The 25697-nt window shown below is 43.4% G+C and overlaps 1 long non-coding RNA gene across 1 annotated transcript in view; it reads left to right on the top strand.

Moving 5' to 3' along the window:
- The window catches only part of LOC139751508 (uncharacterized), a 46947-nt gene that overhangs the window by 19998 nt on the left and 1252 nt on the right, over positions 1–25697 (top strand). The gene's annotated exons all lie outside the window — the stretch shown is intronic.

Here is a 25697-nt window from a genome sequence, read left to right as displayed (position 1 = left end):
TATATATATATATATATATATATATATATATATATTCATATAGATATATACTTTTACTATATCTGATTCAATCTCGCACATCTCATTGTCTATATACAGGGTGAGTGTGAGCGAGATGAGGGTCGTGTGCAATTAGTCTAAGTAAACATTTGTCAGGGATGTTTACAAAACGTGTAACAGCCTGGGCGACGCCAGCCGATGGTGTGACGCATTACGTGAGTCTCGATGCACCAGCGGTTCAGTTTCGGAGAGACAGTCTTCTTCATTTAGAGAGTTACAAATGCCTCTTGGTTGTTTGTTTGCGTGATATGGAAGGTACTTCATTTCAAGTTTAGTGATTAGTGTCTGTAGCTACAGATGACGCTTTTAGGATTCGCTCTTGCTTAAGATAATTAGGGATAACGACAATCAGGTAACGGATACGATTTTTCGCTACCTGTCTCATGCGATGTCTTTGTAAAGCTAAAGGATGGTTACTTATGGCGTGCTGGAATCGCATATTATCCTTTCGAGTAATAAGTTCTTTGACGAGAATACACTTCCGATGGTTCAGCCTCGTCAAAGGTGACTTTTCTCTAGCGCAGAAACTTCGAGTAGGTTGAGTCCATTAACACCTATATACATTCTGCTTTATTATACATAATCTCCGTCTCCCGCGTTAGCGAGGTAGCGTAAGGAAACAGACGAAAGAATGACCCAACTCACCCACATACACAAGTATATACATAAGCGCTCACACACGCACATATACATACATATACATTTCAAAGTGACTTCTCGTTATCCTCCCATCTATCACCCAGTTAGGCTCTTCTTTATTTTTGTCCATCCTCCATTTCCTTCCCTTTTGTATGCTTTGTATGCCTCGCCAATGGGGGCTGGAATGTTGCACTCAACTTCTGAGTTTGTGTGAAGGACGTCATCATATTCAGGGGCAAAACACTCCAGTGGCTTTCGGCAGCACAGGAGTTTGGGTGCGCTGGAGGTAGGGGAGATACACAGCGAAATCTGCGGAGGTTAGATGGGAGACTTTGTTAGTGTCTTTTGTAGCCACTGGAGGGGTATCGGCTGCTACACTTTCTCATTAATGTCTTCATTTGTAAAGTTTCTTTAGCCGAATCTTTTCATCTTAGTTAAAGACACCGGAAACGTTGAGTGAAATTCAATAAAGTTGTTTTGTTCGTGGCATTTGAATGAAAGTCAAACGTTTATGAATGGTCAAAAAATTTTCAAAATTCCTATTTATCTCACTTAATGTAAATTATATTGGTATATATGAGGTCTAGAGCCCGGGCTTTACTTCCCGCTACGGCGAGACTTGGTTCATGTCAAAGAAGTGATAGACATCGTCCTCATCGCACCTCTACTAGAGCAAGTCGGTTGTTCACCTGCAGCAAACTCTCGAGTGGATTACTTTCAGCAGGTTTAGTGCGGTTGTGAGACGCACTTTGCAAGAGGAAATATGTTTGCCGGGGACATGTATCCTGTAGAGAAACATTCTGTCATTGACATCTCAGATTCCTGGAATGTTAACTTTGTGAATGCTGACGCCACCTGCACCAATCCTCCCGCCCACCAGCACCAGTCCTCCTACCCACCTGCACTAGCCCACCTGCCCACCAGCATCAGTCCTCCTACCCACCTGCATTAGCCCACCTGCCCACCAGCATCAGTCCTCCTACCCACCTGCACTAGTCCCTCCTGCCCACCAACATCAGTCCTCCAACCAACCAGCACCAGCCCTCCTGGCCACCTGCATGAGTCCTCTTGCTCACGAGCACCAGCCCTCCTCCCCGTAGTACCAGTCCTCCTACCTTCATGATAATGATGACTGTGAACGCGTGATATAGTCAAGCTTGGCCTTACCGAAGCCAGCAAAAACGAAAGGAATATTTGTCTCAAGCAGTGACCAGTGATTGCAAGAGAATGGTTTACCTCCCACGGATATCTTTATTCAAAAGTGTAAAGCTTTACTGATATTAATACTCTGAGTTCTGAAGAACTGATTAACATATTCATACAGTTACTAAAACCTCTAAAGGCTCAGTAGGCTAGGACGACTGGATTCTTAGCTGTTGTGATCAAAACTAGGTAAATGTCATTCATTAACAACCAAAAGCTGTTTTCCAGGTTTCCTAGTGTGGAACATAGCGTAGAAATCTTAGTTCTTTAATGACTGAACTGAGGACATGACATGAGGTTATCCACTGTTGTTACAAGTGAGGGAAATTAGTACCTACATTGTAACTAAGGCGTTTCTTTTGATGGGATTTAGCATAGCCTCAGCCTCATGGGGTAATCCTGTGAATTGTTCAGGCTGTCTTGACTTTAGTGTCTGTTGCTGGTAGTGTCATCCACGTTTCGGGTACATAGGGAGGGATGGCTTAGTTGTAAGAGCTGTCCCAGATATATCTGAGGTTCACTGGAGAGCATAATACTCCTGGCTTTTCATTTCCCATGGAAAAGCTAATCTATGTTCTTTCTTTAGCTTTTCCTTCTTGGTGAATGCTGCTCACGCTATACTTAACGCAGTGCTGGATACTGTTTTTTTCATTAAGAAAAGCATAAAATCCTTTGAGCTTCCTGGCATTCTGAGGTTCCCTAACTTTCCCCACAACGAGAGAACTTGGCGATAATAGAGCAAGTTCGGCCATCCTTTCCTTGGCCCACGAACTAACTTGAGGTAGGAATTGGATCCATGTTTATCGTATGTTTCTACGTTTTCATTTAGACTTCCAGAGTTCCCCCATTTCGAAGGTTGGTATGTGGGAAGAAATTTCCTAGGCATTCAATTCCTATAATTGTTTCTGTCATTTCCACACTCAGGTCACTCATCAGGTATTGTACTGGTGAGTTTGCTCTTAGAACTGTTCTCTAAGAAGAGGCGTTCATCCTTTTCTTCCTATCATTATTCTTATTCTTAATTTCTTCCTTTTCCTCTTATCTTTCTTTCGTCGTTTCGTGCGACTCATCTTTGAAAATTCTATGATTTTCTAGGTTTTTGTCAGTTGTTCTGCATGGATTTTATGTTCTTATCTTTTCCTGGAGTAGAATAATTACTAGGTTTATTGTCGCTTCAAGTATCCATTCCAGTTTGGTTATATATGATTTTCTTTAAGAAGTATGTATATCTAGGTGAGATGGTCTCAAGATGTGTTCGGGGTAGGGAACGACTTCTGGTGAGTGTAGACGTATTCCACCTTGTGGGTGCTGGAGTAGGAGGCAAGTGATGATGGGAGGCCAGTTGCCCAGACTATGAGACTAGCACGTTCGTTGTTGTCCATGGGTTTGGACCAGCGATTGCCCCATTGGTGATAAAAGAAAAGAAAAGAAAATTCTAGATATACGTATATCATTCATCTCTAATCAGTTTTAGATGGAAAGGCGTTTCTGAAAGTCCATAATACGGATTAGAAATGAGGTAGGAAGTCTCAGGTAAATTAGTGGTGGCTACCAGTGTTACTGATTCGGATACATTTTTTGAGCTAATCTCGCATTCAATATAGATATAAGGACACGAGCTGCCATATATCAAATATACATAAATAATCATAAAAACTAAGATGATATATAGAAGTTTTATCTCCTTGAGATTCTAAGAATGTTTAGAGCTAATTTGGTATCAAATATCGTGCCAGATATAAGGAAACCAGCTACCATATATTAAAAAGTACACAAATGATACTATAAACTAAGTTAATATAACATATGGAAGTTATATCGCCATGAAATCTTAAGAAATTAAGCGTCGTAAATAGTTGTGCCATTCTGTGGCTTCATTTTACGGGAAAATCTGAGGTGAATGGTAGTTTTAAAATTTGATGCCATATGACACAATCTGACTTGATCTGGAGAACACGTAAGCATGCACAACTTGCCTGCTGATCCCATAAGGTTTGAACTCAACCTTCTAATCTGCAAATGATCCATCACAGCGACCAGCTCTGACCTGTGCAATCACTTGGTCAACTCATACCATGGATGTTTGTTTCAAATCTGGTGCACTATGCACGATAGCTCTTTGTCTATGTACAATACGTAACCAAACTTCTTGCCAGTGTCCATGCAAATTTTGGATCTGATGATACCTTTGCTATGAAGAAATCTCAGAAACCAATTTCAGGCATTGCGTTGGATCATACGCATGACGCTTTGCAAAGATGAATGACTGGGGTGGTCAGAGCTAGCGAGAATGATAGATGAGTTTGAAAAGTCTACCGGATGGCCCAACTCGTCGTCGTCATGAACGAATTGCCTCCTGTTCATCAATCTTTTTCAAAGGGTGTGAATTCATATGTGTCTGTGTCAGGAAGCATTAGTAATCCATTCATGGAGGACATTGCCAATTCTTATGCTATTTGAATCTGTAACGGAGAGAGAAAAAGGGAAACAGAAAATCACATTACAGTGCATTATATATTGATAAACCAACAACATTTTCGGAAAAGCAATCACAATTGAAAAAAGAAACACTTATTGTTGAGTACAAATTTAAAGTAATAGTTTAAACAAAAAATGAATGAATACATACCGTGTGTTCAGAATTTGTGAGGGTTTTAAGTCTTAGCCGCAGGAATATCGGAGGTGAAGCAATAAGTGAACATAATCAGAAGAGATTGGACAATGATATTCTTAACTAAAGCTGGCAAGTGCTGTGAATGGGTAAGGATGATCCACACTGGCAAGGCTTCGATCCCTGGCGAGTAAGGACGGCGCACAGCTCGCTTATCTGTCTAGTCCTACTAAAGTTGGCAATCAAACAGTTCCATTATATTCATCAAGTTCTTGTTTGACGTCTCGTATTTCATTTGGAATTCCACCTACTGACGTGATCCTTCAAGCTTAGGTTTTATGGTCTTGGCTTCGCGGTACAGAGAAGGAAGACAAGTTGAAAAAGAAAAAAAGAATGACTGACAGAAACTTTCAATTCTAAAGTGAAGGATAAATCAGCACCAAAATATCTAACATTCTATTTTCATCCAAGCTATTTGAGACTTCATACGGAAGCCTTCACTTACACTCCCCATCAGCAAGGCACTGCTTAAGCATTACGAGTTGGCCATAAGGAACAAATGGCTCGGTTTCCGATGGAAGCAAAACTGTTGTGAGAAATTTACTGCTGATTGGACGCGTTGCTCGAGCCAGTACTCACTAGGTCAAAGAAAACTAGGTACTTCACTTCCAAAACTTTTTATGGTCAAGGAATTACCGATACAGTGAAGCAGAGCCTAACTGGACGGCCAGGATGCAAAACACAGTTCCCCATGGATTTATCACCAGGCTGTTCTTTACTGTTCACTCCAGATGGTGCCTGGCTTGTGACGGATGGCGTGATCCATTTCTCGTAACTCTGGCTTGCCACTTGTTTCCACGAAATTTGGTTCAGTTCCCCGAGTAATCTGGATACAGTTTTCTGGATGAAAAATTTTTGTTGTGTTTTTTAACGTTATAATCCACCAGTGGCTTTAGAATTGGCGTTTATCTATACCACTGCGTCAGCAAAGGATGATGCATAATTGCAGTGCCCTAGTGATCTGGCCTGTTGTCTTGGAAAGCAATAAACGATTGTACCTTATTCTGTTACTTGGGGTCAGTAAACACGCTCAACGGTTTTGAGTGATGCGCTTACGTCATTTCACATGTATCGCCCACACTGGACAGAAACAGACGGTAAAGTTATCGTTACGCGTCTCTCATTCGCCTTATATCGTCAACATTTTGTTTTGTCTTTTTATAAGCATCACGACTTAGAAAACTGACGCGCCCAGTAGAAAGAAAGAACCTAAAACTATATAGATATTCATTTATTTTCATACTTTGTCGCTGTCTTCCGCGTTAGCGAGGTAGCGCAAGGAAAATAGACGAAAGAATGGCCCAACCCACCCACATACTCATATATATATACATACACGTCCACACACGCAGATATACATACCTATACATTTCAACATGCACATATATATACATACGCAGACATATACATATATACACATGTACATAATTCATACTTGCTGCCTTTATTCATTTCCGTCGCCACCCCGCTACACATGAAATGACAACCCCCTTCCCCCCGCACGCGCGCGAGGTAGCGCTAGGAAAAGACAATAAAGGCTACATTCGTTCACACTCAGTTTCTAGCTGTCATGTATAATGCACCAAAACCACAGCTCCCTTTCCACATCCAGGCCCCAAAAAACTTTCCATGGTTTACCCCAGACGCTTCACATGGACTGGTTCAATCCACTGACAGCACATATATATATATATATATATATATATATATATATATATATATATATATATATATATATATATATATATATTCCCTGGGGATAGGGGAGAAAGAATACTTCCCACGTATTCCCTGCGTGTCGTAGAAGGCGACTAAAAGGGGAGGGAGCGGGGTGCTGGAAATCCTCCCCTCTCGTTTTTTTTTAATTTTCCAAAAGAAGGAACAGAGAATTGGGCCAGGTGAGTGTATTCCCTCAAAGGCCCAGTCCTCTGTTCTTAACGCTACCTCGCTAATGCGGGAAATGGCGAATAGTTTGAAAGAAAGAAAGATATATGTATATATATATATATATATATATATATATATATATATATTCCTGGTAAATTATATGGGAGGGTATTGATTGAGAGGGTGAAGGCAGGTACAGAGCACCAGATTGGGGAAGAGCAGTGTGGTTTCAGAAGTGGTAGAGGATGTGTGGATCAGGTGTTTGCTTTGAAGAGTGTATGTGAGAAATACTTAGAAAAGCAAATGGATTTGTATGTAGCATTTATGGATCTGGAGAAGGCATATGATAGAGTTGATAGAGATGCTCTGTGGAAGGTATTAAGAATATATGGTGTGGGAGGCAAGTTGTTAGAAGCAGTGAAAAGTTTTTATCGAGGATGTAAGGCATGTGTACGTGTAGGAAGAGAGGAAAGTGATTGGTTCTCAGTGAATGTAGGTTTGCGGCAGGGGTGTGTGATGTCTCCATGGTTGTTTAATTTGTTTATGGATGGGGTTGTTAGGGAGGTAAATGCAAGAGTCTTGGAAAGAGGGGCAAGTATGAAGTCTGTTGGGGATGAGAGAGCTTGGGAAGTGAGTCAGTTGTTGTTCGCTGATGATACAGCGCTGGTGGCGGATTCATGTGAGAAACTGCAGAAGCTGGTGACGGAGTTTGGTAAAGTGTGTGGAAGAAGAAAGTTAAGAGTAAATGTGAATAAGAGCAAGGTTATTAGGTACAGTAGGGTTGAGGGTCAAGTCAATTGGGAGGTGAGTTTGAATGGAGAAAAACTGGAGGAAGTGAAGTGTTTTAGATATCTGGGAGTGGATCTGTCAGCGGATGGAACCATGGAAGCGGAAGTGGATCATAGGGTGGGGGAGGGGGCGAAAATTTTGGGAGCCTTGAAAAATGTGTGGAAGTCGAGAACATTATCTCGGAAAGCAAAAATGGGTATGTTTGAAGGAATAGTGGTTCCAACAATGTTGTATGGTTGCGAGGCGTGGGCTATGGATAGAGTTGTGCGCAGGAGGATGGAGGTGCTGGAAATGAGATGCTTGAGGACAATGTGTGGTGTGAGGTGGTTTGATCGAGTAAGTAACGTAAGGGTAAGAGAGATGTGTGGAAATAAAAAGAGCGTGGTTGAGAGAGCAGAAGAAGGTGTTTTGAAATGGTTTGGGCACATGGAGAGAATGAGTGAGGAAAGATTGACCAAGAGGATATATGTGTCGGAGGTGGAGGGAACGAGGAGAAGAGGGAGACCAAATTGGAGGTGGAAAGATGGAGTGAAAAGGATTTTGTGTGATCGGGGCCTGAACATGCAGGAGGGTGAAAGGAGGGCAAGGAATAGAGTGAATTGGAGCGATGTGGTATACAGGGGTTGACGTGCTGTCAGTGGATTGAATCAAGGCATGTGAAGCGTCCGGGGTGGGCCATGGAAAGCTGTGTAGGTATGTATATTTGCGTGTGTGGACGTGTGTATGTACATGTGTATGGGGTGTGTTGGGCCATTTCTTTCGTCTGTTTCCTTGCGCTACCTCGCAACCGCGGGAGACAGCGACGAGGTATAAAAAAAAAAAAAAAAAAAAAAAAAAAAATATATATATATATATATATACATAGGGTGTTCAGTGCTGTAAATGGAAATGGTGAACAGCTTGTAGATTTGTGTGCTGAAAAAGGACTGGTGATTGGGAATAACTGGTTTAAAAAGAGAGATATACATAAGTATACGTATGTAAGTAGGAGAGATTGCCAGAGAGCGGTATTGGATTACGTGTTAATTGATAAGCGCGTGAAAAAGAGACTTTTGGATGTTAATGTACTGAGAGGTGCAACTGGAGGGATGTCTGATCATTATCTAGTAGAGGCGAAGGTGAAGATCTTTAGAGGTTTTCAGAAAAGAGAAAATGTAGGGGTGAAGAGAGTAGTGAGAGTAAGTGAGCTTGGGAATAGACTTGTGTGAGAAAGTACCAGGAGAGACTGAGTGCAGAATTGAAAAAGGTGAGAGCAAAGGACGTAAGGAGAATGGGGAGGAATGGGATGTATTTAGGGAAGCAGTGATGGCTTGCGCAAAAGATGTTTGTGGCATGAGAAGCGTGGGAGGTAGGCAGGTTAGCAAGGATAGTGAGTGGTGGGATGAAGAAGATTATTAGTGAGAGAGAAGAAAGAGGCATTTGGACAAGTTTTGCATGGAAATAGTGCAGATGACTGGGAGATTTATAAAAGAAAGAGGCAAGAGGTCAAGAGAAAGGTGCAAGAGGTGAAAAAGAGGCCAGACGAGAGTTGGGGTGAGAGAGTATCTTTAGATTTTAGGGAGAATAAAAAGATGTTTTGGAAGGGGATAAATAAAGTGCGTGAGACAAGAGAACAAATGGGAGCATCGGTGAAGGGGCAAATGGGGAGGTAATAACAAGTGGTGGCGATGTGAGAAGGAGAGAGTATTTTGAAGGGTTGTTGAATGTGTTAGGTGATAGAGTGGCAGATATATGGTGTTTTGGTCGAGGTGGTGTGCGAAGTGAGAGGATCAGGGAGAATGGTTTCGTAAACAGAGAAGAGGTAGTGAAAGCTTTGTGGAAGATGAAAGCCGGCAAGGCGTCGGGTTTGGATGGTATTGCAGTGGAATTTACTTAAAAAGGGGGTGACTGTGTTGTTGCCTGGTTGGTGAGGATATTCAATTTATGTATGGCTCATGGTGAAGTGCCTGAGGATTGGCGAAGTACATGCATAGTGCCATTGTACAAAGGCAAAGGGGAAAAAAGTGAGTGTTCAAATTACAGCGGTGTAAGTTTGTTGAATATTCCAGGGAAATTATATGGGAGGGTATTGATTGAGAGGGTGAAGGCATGTACAGAGCATCAGACTGGGGAAGAGCATTGTGGTTTCAGAAGTGAAAGACACGAGAATCCAACAAAAATAAATCATAAATGTATCTTCTTCGAGGGTAAATAACGATAACCCAAGCGCGACACGCTTACAGCAGAGCCTCCTCACTGATACATGATATCCACTTGGCGACTCTCTGATGATCCTCCATTGCATTACAAGCAAAACAAGCTGGAAATAGTGAAAGGATTTTACACGGTAGGGACCATTCTGATAACCTAATTGCATTATAAGGGAAACATCCACTCAAGCTAACATGATTTTTATGTGTTTCTTATCTCTCCTCTGATGCATGGCTGTGAGCACTCTCATGAGAAGGAGGAAGCGCAGGAGGAAGGTTTTTAAGGACGTCTGCTTACCACCACAATGCATCAGCGCCTGGAGGGCTGGGGTGCAACGCTATAACCCGCCACTGTAAGACACTGAAGAATACAAAAGCTTGAAGTCAGCATTGGCCTTATCAGATCCTCTTTTACTGGGGAAGGGGGAAGGGGAAGGCAAATCCTCAGAATCTCTCGAGATCGGTACCTCTATATATATATATATATATATATATATATATATATATATATATATATATATATATATGTTAATTGATAGGCGTGAAAAAGAGAGACTTTTGGATGTTAATGTGCTGAAAGAGGCAGCTGGAGGGCTGTCTGATCACCAACTAGGGGAGGCGAAGATGGAGATTTGTAGAGGCTTCTGGAAAGAAGAGAGAATGTTGGGGAGAAGAGAGTGGTGAGAGTAAGCAAGCTTGGAAAGGAAACTTTGTGTGAGGAAGTATCAGGAGAGATTGAGTGTAGAATGGCAAAAGGTGAGAGCAAATGACGTGAGGGGAAGTGAGTGAGGAATGGGATGTATTTGGGGAAGCAGTGATGGCTTGCACAAAAGATGCATGTGGTATGAGAAGGTGGGAGGTGGGCAGATTAGAAAGGGTAGTGAATGGTGGGATGAAGAAGCAAGATTGTTAGTGAAAGAGAAAAGAGAGGCGTTTGGACGATATATGCAGGAAAGTCGTACAAATGACTGGGAGATATATAAAAGAAAGCGGCAAGAGGTCAAGAGAAAGGTGCAAGAGTTGAAAAAGAAGGCGATTGAGAGGTGGGGGAGAGAGTTTTATTAAACTTCAGGGAGAATAAAACGATGTTTTGGAAGGAGGTAAATAACGCGTAAGACAAGAGAAGAACTGGGAACATCGATGAAGGGAGCGAGTGGGGAAGTGATAACAGATAGTGATGGATTGAAGAGATGGGGTGAGTATTTTGGCAGGTTTGCTGAATGTGTTTGATGATAGAGTGGCAGATATAGGGTGTTTTGTTCGGGGTGGTGTACGAAGTGAGAGGGATCAGGGGGACTGAGTTGGTGAAGAGAGAAGAGGTAGTGAAAGCTTTGCGGAAGATGAAATCCGGCAAGGCAGCGGGTTTGGATGTTATAGCAGCGGAAATGATTAGAAAAGGGGTGACTGTGTTGTTGACTGGTTGGTAAGGATAGTCAGTGTATGTAAGGATCATGGTGAAGTGCCTGCGGATTGGCGGAATGCATGCATAGTGCCACTGTACAAAGGCAAAGGGGATAAAGGTGAGTGATCAAACTAAAGAGGCCTAAGTTCGTTGAGTATTCTTGGGAAATTATATGGTAGAGTACTGAGTGAGAGGGTGAAGGCATGTACAGAGTATCAGATAGGGGAGGAGCATTGTGGTTTCCGAAGTGGTGGAGGATGTGTGGATCAGGTGTTTGTTTTGAAGAATGTATGTGAGAAATACTTAGAAAAACAGATGGATTTGTATGTAGCATTAATGGATCTGGAGAAGGCATATGATTGGGTTGACAGAGACGCTTTGTGGAAGGTTTTAAGAGTATACGGTGTGGGAGGTAAGTTGCTAGAAGAAATGAAAAGTTTTTATCAAGGTTGTAAAGCATGTGTACGAAAAAGGAAGAGAGTAGAGTCACTGGTTCCTAGTGAATATCGGTCTGCGGCAGGGGTGTGTGATGTTCCCATGCTTGTTTAACTAGTTTATGGATGCTGTGGTTAGGGAGGTAAATGCAAGAGTTTTGGAGAGAGGGGCGAGTATGCAGTCTGTTATGGATAAGAGGGCCTGAGAAGTGAGTCAGCTGTTGTTCCCCGATGGTACAGCTTTAGTGGCTGATTCGTGTGAAAAACTGCATAGATTGGTGACTGAGTTTAGTACAGTGTGTGAAAGGAGAAAGTTGAGTATAAATAAGAATAAGAACAAAGCTATTAGGTTCAGTAGGGTTGAAGGACAAGTTAATTGGGATGTAAGTTTGAATGCAGAAAAATTGGAGGAAGTGAAGTGCTTTAGATATCTGGAAGTGGACTTAGCAGCGGATGGAGTATGGAAGGGGAAGTGAGTGACAGGGTTGGGGAGGGGGCGAAGGTTCCTACCTCGATGTTCTCTTCCTTTTCCTCCTTCTCTATTCGTCTTCCTTCTTTACCACTTTTACTCTCTTCACTTCCATCTCCTTCTCTTCCTCCAATTCCTTCCCTTCTTATTCCTCCTCGTCCTCCTTCTCCTCCTCCTCCCCCTCCTTCTCCCTCTTCCTCTATTACCTATTCTTACTTGTCCCCCGCCTTCTTTTCCTCCACTTCCTGTATCATCATTATCATCTCCTTCCTCCTTTATCTTCTCCCTCTACTTGATCCCCTCCTCCTCCTTTGTCTCCTCCTTATTTCGTTTCCTCCCTACTCTCCTTCTCTCTTCTCCCCATTTCATTTCTTCCTCCATCTCCTCCTTTCCCCTCCTCACCTTAACCCAGGTCCTCCTTTACAAAGGACGGGACAGGGTTCCCTGGAGCAGCCAGTGTCCCTCCATGCCCGGTTGATGGGTCCCTGTCAGTTGGCGGTGGAGCCCTGAGGGACAGGACACAGGGACCTGAGGAGAGACACAATGTAATGAAAGCGTTTTTAATCAGAGTGTTGATGCGGCCTCGCCAGAGGCTGCACACCGTCCAGTGACGCAGGGGATGAGTCACCAGAGGCTGCCCATCGTCTCGCGACGCAGGAGATGGGTCACCTGATGCTGCACACCGTCCCGTGACGCAGGGGGTGGGTCACCAAAGGCTGCACACCGTCCTGTGACTCAGGGGGTGGATCACCCGATGCTGCACACCGTCCCGTGACGCAGGGGATGGGTCACCAGAGGCTGCGCATCGTCCCGTGACTCAGGGGATGGGTTCTGACTTAATAACCAATCCCAGTTGATGGCCATCATATCCAGCAACATGCAGACACGGTGTGTGTCGCAGATCTGTCTCCATATCTCTCTTGCACCGAGTGTTACAGAAGTACTTCTAATTTGTGCACTGTGTGTTGCTTGACGTACGCCCTCTCGCACCCTGCATGGCAGATCTGTCTCCATATCTCTCTTGCACCGAGTGTTACAGAAGTACTTCTAATTTGTGCACTGTGTGTTGCTTGACGTACGCCCTCTCGCATCCTGCATGGCGGACTTGCCGCCCTATCTCTCTCGCACCGTCTCAACCTCAGCCTCTCTCTCTTACCGTGTGACTCAGCCTTTACCTACCTACCACTCGCACCGTGTGTTGAAGGTATACCACTCTCTCTCTCTCTCTCTCTCTCTCTCTCTCTCTCTCTCTCTCTCTCTCTCTCTCTCTCGCTAACGCCAGAAAAGCGAGCACGCAATGAAAATAGAAATAGAGTTAACACCCTTTCTCTCGTATATCTGTTATTTACAGTTTCCCCCAACCAGTTTAGTGAGTGCGCAAGCGTCCCAGCTAGTGCAGTGCGTGGGAGCAACGTGAATAAAAAAAGAAAAAGAAATTATTCATACTCACCGCTGTCTTCACACTGTAGGCCAGGGAAATGACTGATCCTAGAACGTAGACCACGGGTTCGAATCCTCGACTAACAGTCACCAGTCGTCCACGACTGTCGCCAGATAAATCACTTACGAGTGGGAATACATCTGCTTGTGTTTCACAATCACAACACGCGTGCACGAATCTAACGCTAGATCTAACTAGTGGGCTCACTTGGGTGCGTTACTAGTGAGCTAGTTTAGGTGCGTTGCTAGTGGGCTAGCTTGCTTAGGTGCGTTACTAGCGAGCTAGCTTAGGTGCGTTACTAGTGGACTAACTTAGGTGCGTTACTAGTTCACGGCCATGGAGGTTTCCTTCTTGGTACTCTCCTGAGAGTGTGTGTGTGTGTGTGTGAGTGTGTGTGTGTGTGTTGTCACTATGGAAGGTGTGAATCATGAGGATTTGAAATCTAAGACCTGGAGCGAATCATTTTCAGTCAGTGGATATGGGAAGAGGATGAGTGATCGTGGGTCAGAGATATACGAACGACTTGATGGAATACGATTACTTAGAAGTTGCCTGTAAATTCAGGGGTGAAAATCGACATTATCTCTTCCGCGTTAGCGGCAGTAGAGCAAACATCAAATTAACCATCATCGTTACAGCCAGCGATGGTGAAGCCAACATCAGGATAACAAGCATCACTTGAGCCACCATACGTGGAGCTGGCGTCAGCCGCTGTCAGTAGAGACAGCGTCAGTAAAGCAGGCGTCACTGGAGACGGTAGATCCAGCATGGCAGGTCCACCCTTAACAGAGCCTCGTTAAACCAACCACCTGAAATCCATCATCGGTAATATCGGCACCAGCTGAGGCAGCGGTGCTAGAGCCAGCAGCATCTTCAGAGCCAGCTTCCATGGAGGCAGTTTCACTAGAACCAGCAAAGGCAAAACACACACACACAGGCACACACACACGCACGCCTCATCACTGAGTTGCAGTTCGGCATCGCGACCACATCGAGTCCATCCGAGTTCGTGCAGCGCCATCCTAACCACTGAGAAGATCAGTAATAGGTCGCCCGCTTCCATATTATCAGTATAATGACTATGTTAACACGTCTTCCCCTCCCCTTCCACACACACACATACCACCACCACCACCATCACCACTATCAGTATCCTTAACATAGCGCCAGTGTCTATATTGTGGGTATTTCTGTGTATATTTGATCAGCCTTTGGTTGCAGTTCATTTGGTAAGTCGTTCGTCATCACTGTTATTTTAATTATTATCATTATCATTATTATCATTGTTAGCCTTGTTATTATTATTATTATTATTATTATTATTATTATTATTATTATTATTATTATTATTATTGTTATCATTATTATTATTATTATTATTATTATTATTATTATTATTATTATTATTATTATCATTATTATTATTATTATTATTATTATCATCATTACTATTATTATTAATGGATCGAGCATCACAACCAGAATCAGCTGTAAGTCACAACGAACAAAGTCATGAGAGTATCTCCAGTTCCCTGGCCCCCTCAGTCGTCTACATACAAGCAGTTGATGCTTTCTAACACCCTTATCCCCTCCAGAGTGAGCAGTTAATGCCCTTCAGGTCTTCACAGTCTCTCTTCATAATCCCTCATGAGGATACTATCAGGGAAGCACCTGTCTTCGGGACCCCCTCAATCTTTCTCAATGGATGAAAGCCATGTTCCATGAGCAGCCTTCTGTTGTAGACCATTTCACTCCCCCTCATGACTGTGCATGTTCCATGGGTCCCTTCACTCATCTCATGAGGGTAGCTCATGATCCCCTGTTACCCGGCTCGACCTTGTCAAGAAATCACATTTTCTCAAGGTCACTCATATTCCCTCATGTTAGCTGTTTATGTATCCTGGATCTCTCACACTCTCACACTCTCACACTCCCTCATAAGGGCATCTAATTTTCTTCAGCCCCGTAATTCTTGATGAGACGGAAAGCTCATGAGGCCAGGGCCCCCCGCGCTCTACCTCATAAGGGCAGCAAATGTTCACAACCCCCTCACTTTCCCTGACACACCTCCCCCCCACCCTTCCTCATCCCTCATACTTTTAAGGGTAGCTTAAGTTATCGTCCCTCTCAGCCTCCCTCATAAAGGCAAGTCATGTTCCCAGTCACCCACCTCTGTTCTCCACGCATTTTCACCTTAGTACGAAAAGTCTTAAATGATATATTTTCCTAAAGCTGAACTGTAAGTATACTTCGATGGCTTAATCATTTTTTCTTTTTGCCAAGGAACCTTCGATAAATCCTAATGCTAAATACGTCATTAACTTGTATGCCGGGAATACAAGGCAAGGAAAATATACAAAAGGTTATATAAAGAACCTTACTATGGTCGTTAAGTTGAGGAGGTGATTACCTCCTTCTAAAGACTGGTGTCATAGTCTGAGGAAGGCCATTAGAGGGCCTTTTGGAACCATTAACTATAATTGACGATAATATGACCACCCCGATTCCTGATGGCCCCGGAAACGTATTTAGAAATTTCGAAGATGAATTGCTATGCCTTCTCTCTCTCTCTCTCTCTCTCTCTCTCTCTCTCTCTCTCTCTCTCTCTCTCTCTCTCTCTCTCTCTCTCTCTCTCGGTGTGTGTGTGTGTGTGTGTGTGTGTTTATATATGTCTATGTAGTGTATGTACACGTATGTATACATTGAAATGTATATGTGTGTATATGTGCGTGTGTGGGCGTTCATGTACCTACATGTGTATGTGGGTGGGTTGGGTCATTGCTGTCTGTTCGTCTGTTTCCTTGGCTACCTCGCTAACCCGGGAGACGGCGGTTAACTATAATGAAAGAAAATGATATATATAGACAAGAGACCATCTGTTGTCGATGGGTGACTTAAATGCGAATGTGAGTCATCTGGCAGTTGAAAGTATAATTACTAGGTATGGGGTATTCAGTAAGGTGAATATAAATGATAAACAGCTTGGGGAGTTGTCTGCTGAAAAAAGGCTGATACTTGGGAATACCTTGTGCTAAAAGGACATACACAAGTATACGTATGCGAATAGAAAAGACTGTCACCGGTCATAATTGGATTGCATATTAAAAGATAGACGTGCAAAAGAAAGACTCTTAGATGTTAATGCGCTGGGGGTGGCAGCTGGTCTGATCATTCCCTGGTGGAGGCGAAGATGAAGATTTGGAAAGATTTTCTGGAAAGAGGAAACGATTTCGACGAAAAAAGAGGGCGGTGAAGTAAGTGAGTTTGGAAAAGAGACTGAATATAGAATGGCAAAATGTGAGAGTAAACAAAGCTTTGGGAGTGGTTGAGGAATGGGAAGTTTTCAAAGAAGCTGTGCTGGCATGTGCGGCACAAGCGAATGGCATGCGTAATGTGGAAGTTAGAAAAGGCAGAGAGTGGCGGGATGATGAGTAATGATAATAATGAAAAGGAAAAAAAGGTAGTATATGGGTGGTACTTACGAAGAAGGAGTGCAGATGACTGGGAGATTTATAAGAGAAAGCAGCGAGAGGTCAAGAGGAAGGTGCAGTGGTTGAAAAAGAGGGCAAATGAGATTAGGGTGAGCGAGTGTCAATTAACTTTGGGGAGAATAAGATGTTTTGGATGAATCTTGATTAAGTGAGAATAACAAAATAGTAAGTGAATACGTCGGTGAAACAGAAAAGATTGGTAGATTTGTAGATCTGGAGAGATCTGGTGGTCTTATGAATGTATGGTGTAGGATGGAAGCTGCTAGAAAGAATGATGAGTTTTTATCGAGGTTGTAAACCATATGTGCGAATAGGAAGATAGGAAAGAGTTTTTTTCGTTGAAGGTTGGCCTTTTCCTTCATTTTCTTTAAAAATTAGGGGCATTGATGTTGGTTTTTGCAAACTTTTTGCTGATCTATTGCTCAGTTTCATATATTATCTGCAAAGCATCTAATATTGGTCTCATTTGACATACTTTTCCTTCATTTTCTTTTCGCAGGAAAATCGAATTCAATTCTTTATTTGAGGGACGGCGATGTTAGTGTTTGCAGGCTTATTGCTCTTTTTGTATCAGAAGTGAACTTCCATGAGAAAGTCATCATTAGCATCAATAGCGCATCGGTGGCGTTATCATGGCTCGGAACATTAGACCGTCGGCAGTTCTCCTTTAACCTGGAAGGAATATAAGTTTCTCTTCCCGGGGTAGAGACCCTGTACACTCAGGGTAGTGCTAGACGGTCCATTAACTCCATTAGGTTTCTTCTGTAGAGTTGCTCCGATTTCACAAAGGATTGATCCGTCCTCTTATAGAGTACTGCTCTCACATCTGGGGAGGTTCTGGCTCTACATACCTACGAGGCAGAGTCGAGTCTAAAGCAGTCCGACTTTCAGTTCTTTCCTCGCAACAGCACCCACTTGATCAACCAGCCATGGTGTTAGTTCGCATATTCAACTTCTGTGGATATTACTTTGGTTTCTTCATCCGAGAACTGGGTGCTTGTGTGGCCTCACCGTTGGCGAGATCACGTTATACTTGGCACGTTACTACGTCAAATGATTATTTTGTGGCATCGGTAGCTCAAGGGTGGACCTTTGTGATATATGTCTCTTTCCCTATACCGTGAAATTTTAGAACTTACTACATCATGTCTTTCTCAACAATTATTAACTGTACCTTTTTAAAAGAAAAATTTTCCACTTTCTTCAAAACTCTTATGATATCCCCTTCTTATTTTTACGCTTTTTAACCTTCATCATATTTCAATTTAGGGCTATCCTCAATAGTGAGTTTTGTTCATGGCTGAAGCTAACAATATAAATAAAAGATCAAGTTCTGCGTCGTTTCATAAGGCTTCCTATTGCCAGAAGTGTATACTCAAATATTGTATTAACATTTTTAATAAAGACAGATGAGGGTGAGGGGGCTTTAGGGGTGAGTCAGCTGTTGTCTCCAGATGGTAAGGCTTTGTGGCAGATGCGAGTAAGAAACTGCAGAGGCAAGCTTCTGAATTTGGGAGAGAGTATGAAAGGAGAAAGTTGAGAGTTAATGTGAATAAAACTAAGGTTATATAGGTTTAGCAGTGGAGGGGGACAGGTTGGTTGAATTGAGAACCTGGGATTGGAAATGGTATTGTGTGGAACCATGAAATAGACCATCGGGTGCATGAAAGGGGGGTGGGGTGATATCATAGGTGCTTTGAAAAGTGAGCAGTGAGAGAAAAGTCATTTTCCATGAGGGCAAAGAATGGTATGTTTGATGATATATTAGACCCGACAGCTTTTTACGGATGGGAGGCATGGACCCGATATGAAAAAGAACAGAGGGCGGATATGTTGAAAATTTATTGTCTGAGGACGATATGTGGCGTGAAGAGGGTTGATCGAGTGAGAAAGGGTAAGGGAAGAGAAAGGTCTGGTAATAGGAATAGTATGTATGTAAAAACTGAGGTGGTTATACTGAAACGGTTCCGAAGGATGGAGAAAATAAGTGAAAAGAGGCTGACTATGGTGGTATTCATGTCAGAAGTAAAGGGATCATGGAGAAAGAGGAATGCGAAGAGGTCGAAGGACAGAGTGAAAGATGCTTTGAGTGACTGGGGCCTGAACATGCAGGAGGATGCGATGTACAATAAACGACTTGCTTATGAAGAGTTCAGGGAAAACCAGACGCGTTACTTTGCTGCGCTTGAAATGACGAACAAATGTGTGAGGAAAAAGGCAGCTGAGATGGGAGGAAGCAGGGGACTGGAAACTTCTCCATCTTGTATCTCCATTTCTAAAAGTTCGAACAGAAGGAAGAGCTAAGCAAAGACTGCTCATCCTCCTCTAAGGCTCATGCTAGGGTGTCTGAATGTCTGTGGATGTTGCCAAGATGAGAAGAACGAGAGACAGGTGATATAATCAAGGAACCTGGATGCCTTGGCTATGAGTGAAAGAAAGCACAAGGAGAGTGAAGGAAGAATGGTTTGGTAAAGTCAGGGGTGAGCGTGAAGGCGAGAGCTGTAGAAAGGACAGCACTTCTGCTGAAGGATGAGTATTGTGAATGTGTGAAAGAGTGCAAAGAAGTGAGCCCCAGACTAATCTAGGTAAAATAAAAGTGGTCAAGGAGAGGTTTGTAATTATGAGCACTCATGAAACTTGAAACGAGAGGAATGAGGAAGGGAGGCGAGAGAACTGAATAGGTGTGTCAGAGATTTTGTTTCAAGGAAGCGGGTATTAAGTGATACGGGTGATTTATATGAGACAGGTGGTAATGTGGCAGTTGAGGGTATAAAATCTGGTCCTGGGGTACTCAGTCTCATGAATGAAAATGGCGAGTTGGTGAGTTGGATAGACGTTAAGCTAGCAACACTGGATTATGGACTAATTGATAGGCGTGCAAAAAAGACCCTTGGATTTGAATGTGCTGAGAGGAGCAGCTGGTAGAATGTCTTATCAGAGACAAAGGTAAAACCTTGTTAAGGTGCGTTCCGAAGTTTGATTACTAAGGATTTAATCCCCGCAAAGAAAACTGCTTCACTGGGGAGTGTGTGTTGCTCGACGGAGTTGATGGCTTTGTCAAAGTGTCGTTCTGTAGACTGTAACTGAAGGCTGATGTGGAATGTAATCATGTCATTGTTGAGGTTACACCTGGTGTTCAGTTCCTGTTAAGAATTGATATTGATGACACCCAGAAATCTGTCGATCCCATTAAGGTAAGGTCTTACCTATGAGTAGTCCGTCAGCCTCGTTCTACACAGAGCTACTTTGCGCACGAGATATCGTGTGTCCTATAAGAAATGGCTCACACTGAAGCTAGGTGGATCGTTCAGTGTTGCAGACAACCCATTTGCTTCATAAGGTGTTGACTAGGGTGATTATGAGATGAATATCCTGCCTAAGGACTTTGAAGATATTTTTCTTGGGGCCAAGGAAGTAGTATCAAATAGGGTAGTGTGTAAACATTTTGAGGTGTAATCTCACTTCAGAATCGATAAATCCTCCTCTGACGGATCAGAAGTTGCTGATACTGCTTCTGTGAGTTGATTACCTAAAGCACAGGCAGATGAACCTTACTGGACTGATGTTCAGGGAATGACTTCAGAGGATGTGAACCCTGAGCTGTATGCTGCACGCGAGGCGTAGATGTGTTATGTGCCACGAGTGACACCTCCTGTCATATGTTTGGAGTTGTCTGACTTCCGGGACTGAGTGACACGTCAGCTTCTGAGGCTTTGAGAGACAGCGTTAACGTAAGTGGGATGTGTCAGTTCCCAAGTTCAAGTGTCACTTGTGTTTCCTAACTTTGTCACCCTCTCCAAGGAGGAGCAAGAAATATCCCAAGTTGTTGGAATGTCAACTTGTACTCTCTCAAAATCTCAGTACGATAAACTTATTTCTGTATGTTTTCTGCTACGTTTAAAGCTGACTGAGCAGGAACGCGCTATTGTAGCGAGATGCATCGTTCAGCTGTCACCACGAGAGGCAGGTCGCCCAGCCAAACACCAGGGGCACGTATGTCCTACCTCACTGTCTTTATGCTGATGATAAATCTAGTTAGGAGCACGAGAGTTGTCCATAGCTTCAGAGGAATCCTGGCTTTCAATAAACAAGAGTTTGATAGACCCCAGTTATCCTTTGGTCCCATGCTGGGTGTGGCATGGGGTAATCTATTATCCCCGTCGTACAAGAAACAGCTAAAGATTCAGTTCAGTGGCTCCTGTAGTGAGAAGAACGGCTCAGGCTGGACCAATCTTCAAGATGTTTCCCTACCCAGGACTAACACAGCATCTCTCTCTCAGAGCTGGTGTCTGCTTGAGAGTGAGATCCCCTTCATCATGCTCCAGATGCGTGCGTGGCGCGCGTGGAGCAGTCCTGCCTTCGATGTCCCAGGTGTTGTCGACGACTGGGGCCGTTGACCCCCGATGGGTCGGCCCCAACGACAACTGCTGCCTCCTCCCGCCGTCATCCTCAGTGAGTATCCCACTGAAGCAAGATCGACAGCACCCAGCACCTGTCGGGAGCTGTCTGATGACCTAACGAGCTCGTCGCTCTGAGAGAAGTTCAGCGGACAAAAAGTTTCCTTGCCACTGTGAGTACGACTGCAACCCTGGGTAGGAGGAGGCGTGAAAGATGGATTGAGGCAGTCAGCTGGTCGCCACCATGATACAAGCTCTGTTGAAAGCATGGGATGGTTCCGTGGGTGTGGAAGTCATCTGGGATACTCCCCTTTGTCTTTATCAAATTCTAGACATAGGATTAAGGTAGCTTGTTTTGGTTAAGTAAAGGACCTAATTTTGTAAATCTCCCTTTATTCATGGGTAGGTGTGTTATGACCCTTTGACGTTTTCCACTCTTCCCTTCCCTTCTTCACCGTCTCTCTCTTTTTCCGTCCTCGCTCACTTAAGAACGTTAGGTCACCGTGATGATGTAACGTGACCTTCCTTTAGCTTTGACCTCTGTGCCCATACAGACATTGCTCCTAGGCTTGTACCAAGTGAACAAGTGATGCTCTGTTCATCTACCCCTCTTCCTCTCACTCGATTTCTCCCTTTCATTAATTTCAATTTCCTGGTCATTTTTATTCTCCTTATGTATCCCTCTCGTAGAAGGGTACATGAAGGAGCCGAAAGTTCTGCCTTCATTCCGTACGAGGTGTCAGCCAGGAGCGGATGGCCTGCGTACTGGTGCTATAGGCACAAGGAAGTCCAGTGCAAATTAGACTCGACTATAAGGTGTGTGTCAGCCAATTTGTATGTCAGCCCTTATTTAGGTCTGTGGTTAATGACTGGTGCCCGCTATGAATGTTTATGATTATTATAATGTTGAATTATCTTTATTATAGTTAGTATGTTTTACCGTTTCATCGTTTCAAATTATAACTTATACTAACATTTTATACGAGAGCAGTTGTTGACTAAGAGCGACTGGCCATTCAAGTTGAAGGGAGGGCGCAGGTTGGATTGGTGTGTCTGGTGTCCAAGAGTGACTGAAGACTTCTGTGGAGAAGCACACATTCTTTTCTGGGTGAGCACTGATAGTGGTGTTATGTAGTGATATATATATATATATATATATATATATATATATATATATATATATATATATATATATATATATATATATATATATTTTCTTTATTTATTTATTTATTTATTTATCCTATTTGCCATTTCCCGCATTTGCGAGGTAGCATTTAGATCAAAGGACTGAGCCTTTGAGGGAATATCCTCACTAGGCCCCCTTCTCTGTTCCATAAAACCGAGAGTTGAGGATTTCCAGTCGGATTCTTGCTTTCTGGCACCCTTTCAACACTTCTCTTTCCTAACTTCCTGTTATGCCCCCTTGTTCCGGAGTCTTTTCTGGCGTCAAAAACTATTCGTTGTAAAGGTCTGTGTTCTCTTAAAGATATGTACACAGTGGTCATGTCTGCCCTTATTCTTCTTTCTCCCAGTATTGCAGAGTAATCCCTCTTGTCTTCGTGAGAGCGGTACTCACACAAGAAGGATTCAGTCGTGTATACAATGAAAGCTGCTGTCTAGAAGAGAACCCATGCCGCCTGAACAGGATTCCCAGCTTCTTAGCGACATTCAGCTATTTTTGTAATGTGGGAATCTCTAAGTAGTTTCGATGTTACGGTGAAATAGAAATATGCTGACTGTGCTGGGTGGTGAAATTACCGAGCCGTTAAAGGAGATAAGAGAAGGTTGAAAAGGGCTTTAGAAAGAAAAATAGGAAGTGGACATCGTGGTGTATTGGTAGGTGTTGCTGACCATGACACAAGTACAGGCCGCCCAAGGGTTGAGTCCGCATAGGGTTGATTCTTGGTTATAGCAGGCGGTCCACAGTTATCCCTACTGTTCTTCCACCCCTATATATATATATATATATATATATATATATATATATATATATATATATATATATATATATATATTTTATTTTTTATTTTTTATTCATACTATTCGCCATTTCCCGCAACAGCGAGGTAGCGTTAAGAACAGAGGACTGGGTCTTTGAGGGAATATCCTCACCTGGCCCCCTTCACTGTTCCCTCTTTTGGAGAATTAAAAAAAAAACGAAAGGGGAGGATTTCCAGCCCCCCCGCTCCCTTCCCTTTTAGTCGCCTTCTACGACACGCAGGGAATACGTGGAAAGTATTCTTTCTCCTCTATCCCCAGGGATAATATATATATATATATATATATATATATATATATATGCTCCTGGGTCGAGCCGCTTGTCTCGGGCAAGCTGGTTCTTCGGCTGTGGCGACTCGGGCTGGTGACGGCGCCCACTACGAACAGTGAGCGTCGGCGAGAGCGTTTGGAGGCGGCGAAGAGGGGGCAGAGGTTGGCGCGGGTCGGGGCGGAGGGTGCCTTTTAGGCCAGGGTGGCGCTGTATGGGGGCACACTCTCTCACGATGGGAACCGACCAGCTAACACTGCCTCCGACCTACGACTAGTCTTTCCTCCTCGCTCTCAATGAACATCGTAATAATTACCCTTGACGACGACCTTATACCTTCCTTGTAGCGCTCGCACGAAGGCTCTGTCCACACACACACCACCCTGTGACGGTCGAGACCACACAACACCTGCTGACGACTGGAGGAGCTGCAGGAGCGACGAATGGCACCGATGGGGATAGGGGAGAAAGAATACTTCCCACGTATTCCCTGCGTGTCGTAGAAGGCGACTAAAAGGGGAGGGAGCGGGTGGCTGGAAATCCTCCCCTCTCGTTTTTTTTTTTTTTTTTTTTTCCAAAAGAAGGAACAGAGTAGGGGGCCAGGTGAGGATGTTCCCTCAAAGGCCCAGTCCTCTGTTCTTAACGCTACCTCGCTAACACGGGAAATGGCGAATAGTTTGAAAGAAAGAAAAAATATATATATATATATATATATATATATATATATATATATATATATATATATATAGAATAGGTAGTAGATGGTAGTCACCCAACGACCAGGGAAATCTATTACCAGTTTAACCACCTGGGTATGATTCAGGATGGTTAGTGACATCTGCTTAGTGAGGTGGTTGTCAAGTTGCACTCCTCTGACCCTGGTAGCTGTCTTATCTTTTTGCCTCACTAACATGTGTATTACTGGCATCTTGTCCACAAACAATCTCTCCTTATCATAGTAACACTTGACATAAGTCACGCAGCCCATTCTTCGTAACTCGAGATTTTCCGGCGGTGAGCACTATGCGCTAGCCCTTCCTTTTGGCAAAATGGTAGGAGCAGTAGATAGAAGTAGTAGGTAGGAAGATTTAGGCAGGAGCATTAGATAGTAAGATTAAGTAAAAGTAATAGTTAGAAACATTAGGTAGAAGTGGTCATTAGGAATATTAGGCAGGAACCTCTGCAAAACACTGGCTAGGCTTGCCCTCTGCCGCTGGCCTGTCAAGGGTGAAGCGCTAGAGGCTAAGAAGCGGCACTGGGGCTCTTTTATCATGGAGATTTTGTTGCCTTGGCCACCCCTTTGAGGGAGTTCCAGTTGGAACAGGCGTCACAAATATAGATAGATAGATAGATAAATAGGTATTATGCTTAGGGCATTCAGTTGCCGTGGTCTCAGCTGATATGAAAATAGGGGGCTTTAGGAACATGCAGCTTTACTAAGTTACGTATAAACTTACGTAACGATATTTTCGTTGAAGTGAAGTGTATAGAAATTTCGTTTTACGGCCCAGCACAGGCTCTGCGGTAACAAGGTATTGGACAACTGACAGATATGTTACACGGAAGAATATAAAGATGGTTCAAAATGTAACACACAGCAATCCAGCGGATAGAATATTGCCTCAGACGCCATAGCTCTATAGGTTGGTGTTCAATCAGCGTGTAATGGATTTTGAGATTGCTGGAAGATTGCCCCAACGAACGTTCAGTAGAGTCTTGGAGTTTGTCGCTGCTCCGTCCATGCCACTCACCATTATATTTTAAGGGAATTGTGGTTTTTCGTCCCAGAATCACATCTTACTATAATGTTTGATGTATATGACCTTCACTAATCTGTGCAACATGATGCTCTGTTGTTATTCCCTTCCATAGCTATCATAAGAGCGCTATAGTGTACCATAGTACTCCATCTACTTTGTAACGCAAAGTCCATACGTTCTGTCATGTTGCACTGAATTACGTCTCTCATAGTCTCACTCCCATAGCCCATGACTTAACTAGTACTTCTTGGGAAGTGATTCAGTTGTTGTTCGCTGATGATACAGCGCTGGTGGCTGATTCGGGTGAGAAACTACAGAAGCTGGTGACTTAGTCTGGTAAAGAGTGTAAAAGAAGAAAGCTGAGAGTAAATGTGAATAAGAGTAAGGTTATTAGGTACTGTAGGGTTGAGGGACAAGTCAGTTGGGAGGTAAGCTTTGAATGGAGAAAAACTGGAGGAAGTGAAGTGTTTTAGACATCTGGGAGTGGATTTGGCAGCGGATGGAACCATGGAAGCGGAAATGAGTCACAGGGTGAGGGAGGGGGCGAAAGTTCTGGGAGCGTTGAACAATGTGTGGAAAGCGAGAACATTATCTCG

Source organism: Panulirus ornatus, chromosome 1 (assembly GCF_036320965.1).
Source record: "Panulirus ornatus isolate Po-2019 chromosome 1, ASM3632096v1, whole genome shotgun sequence".
Taxonomy (NCBI): domain Eukaryota; kingdom Metazoa; phylum Arthropoda; class Malacostraca; order Decapoda; family Palinuridae; genus Panulirus; species Panulirus ornatus.
This window is presented reverse-complemented; position numbering and strand designations above follow the sequence as displayed.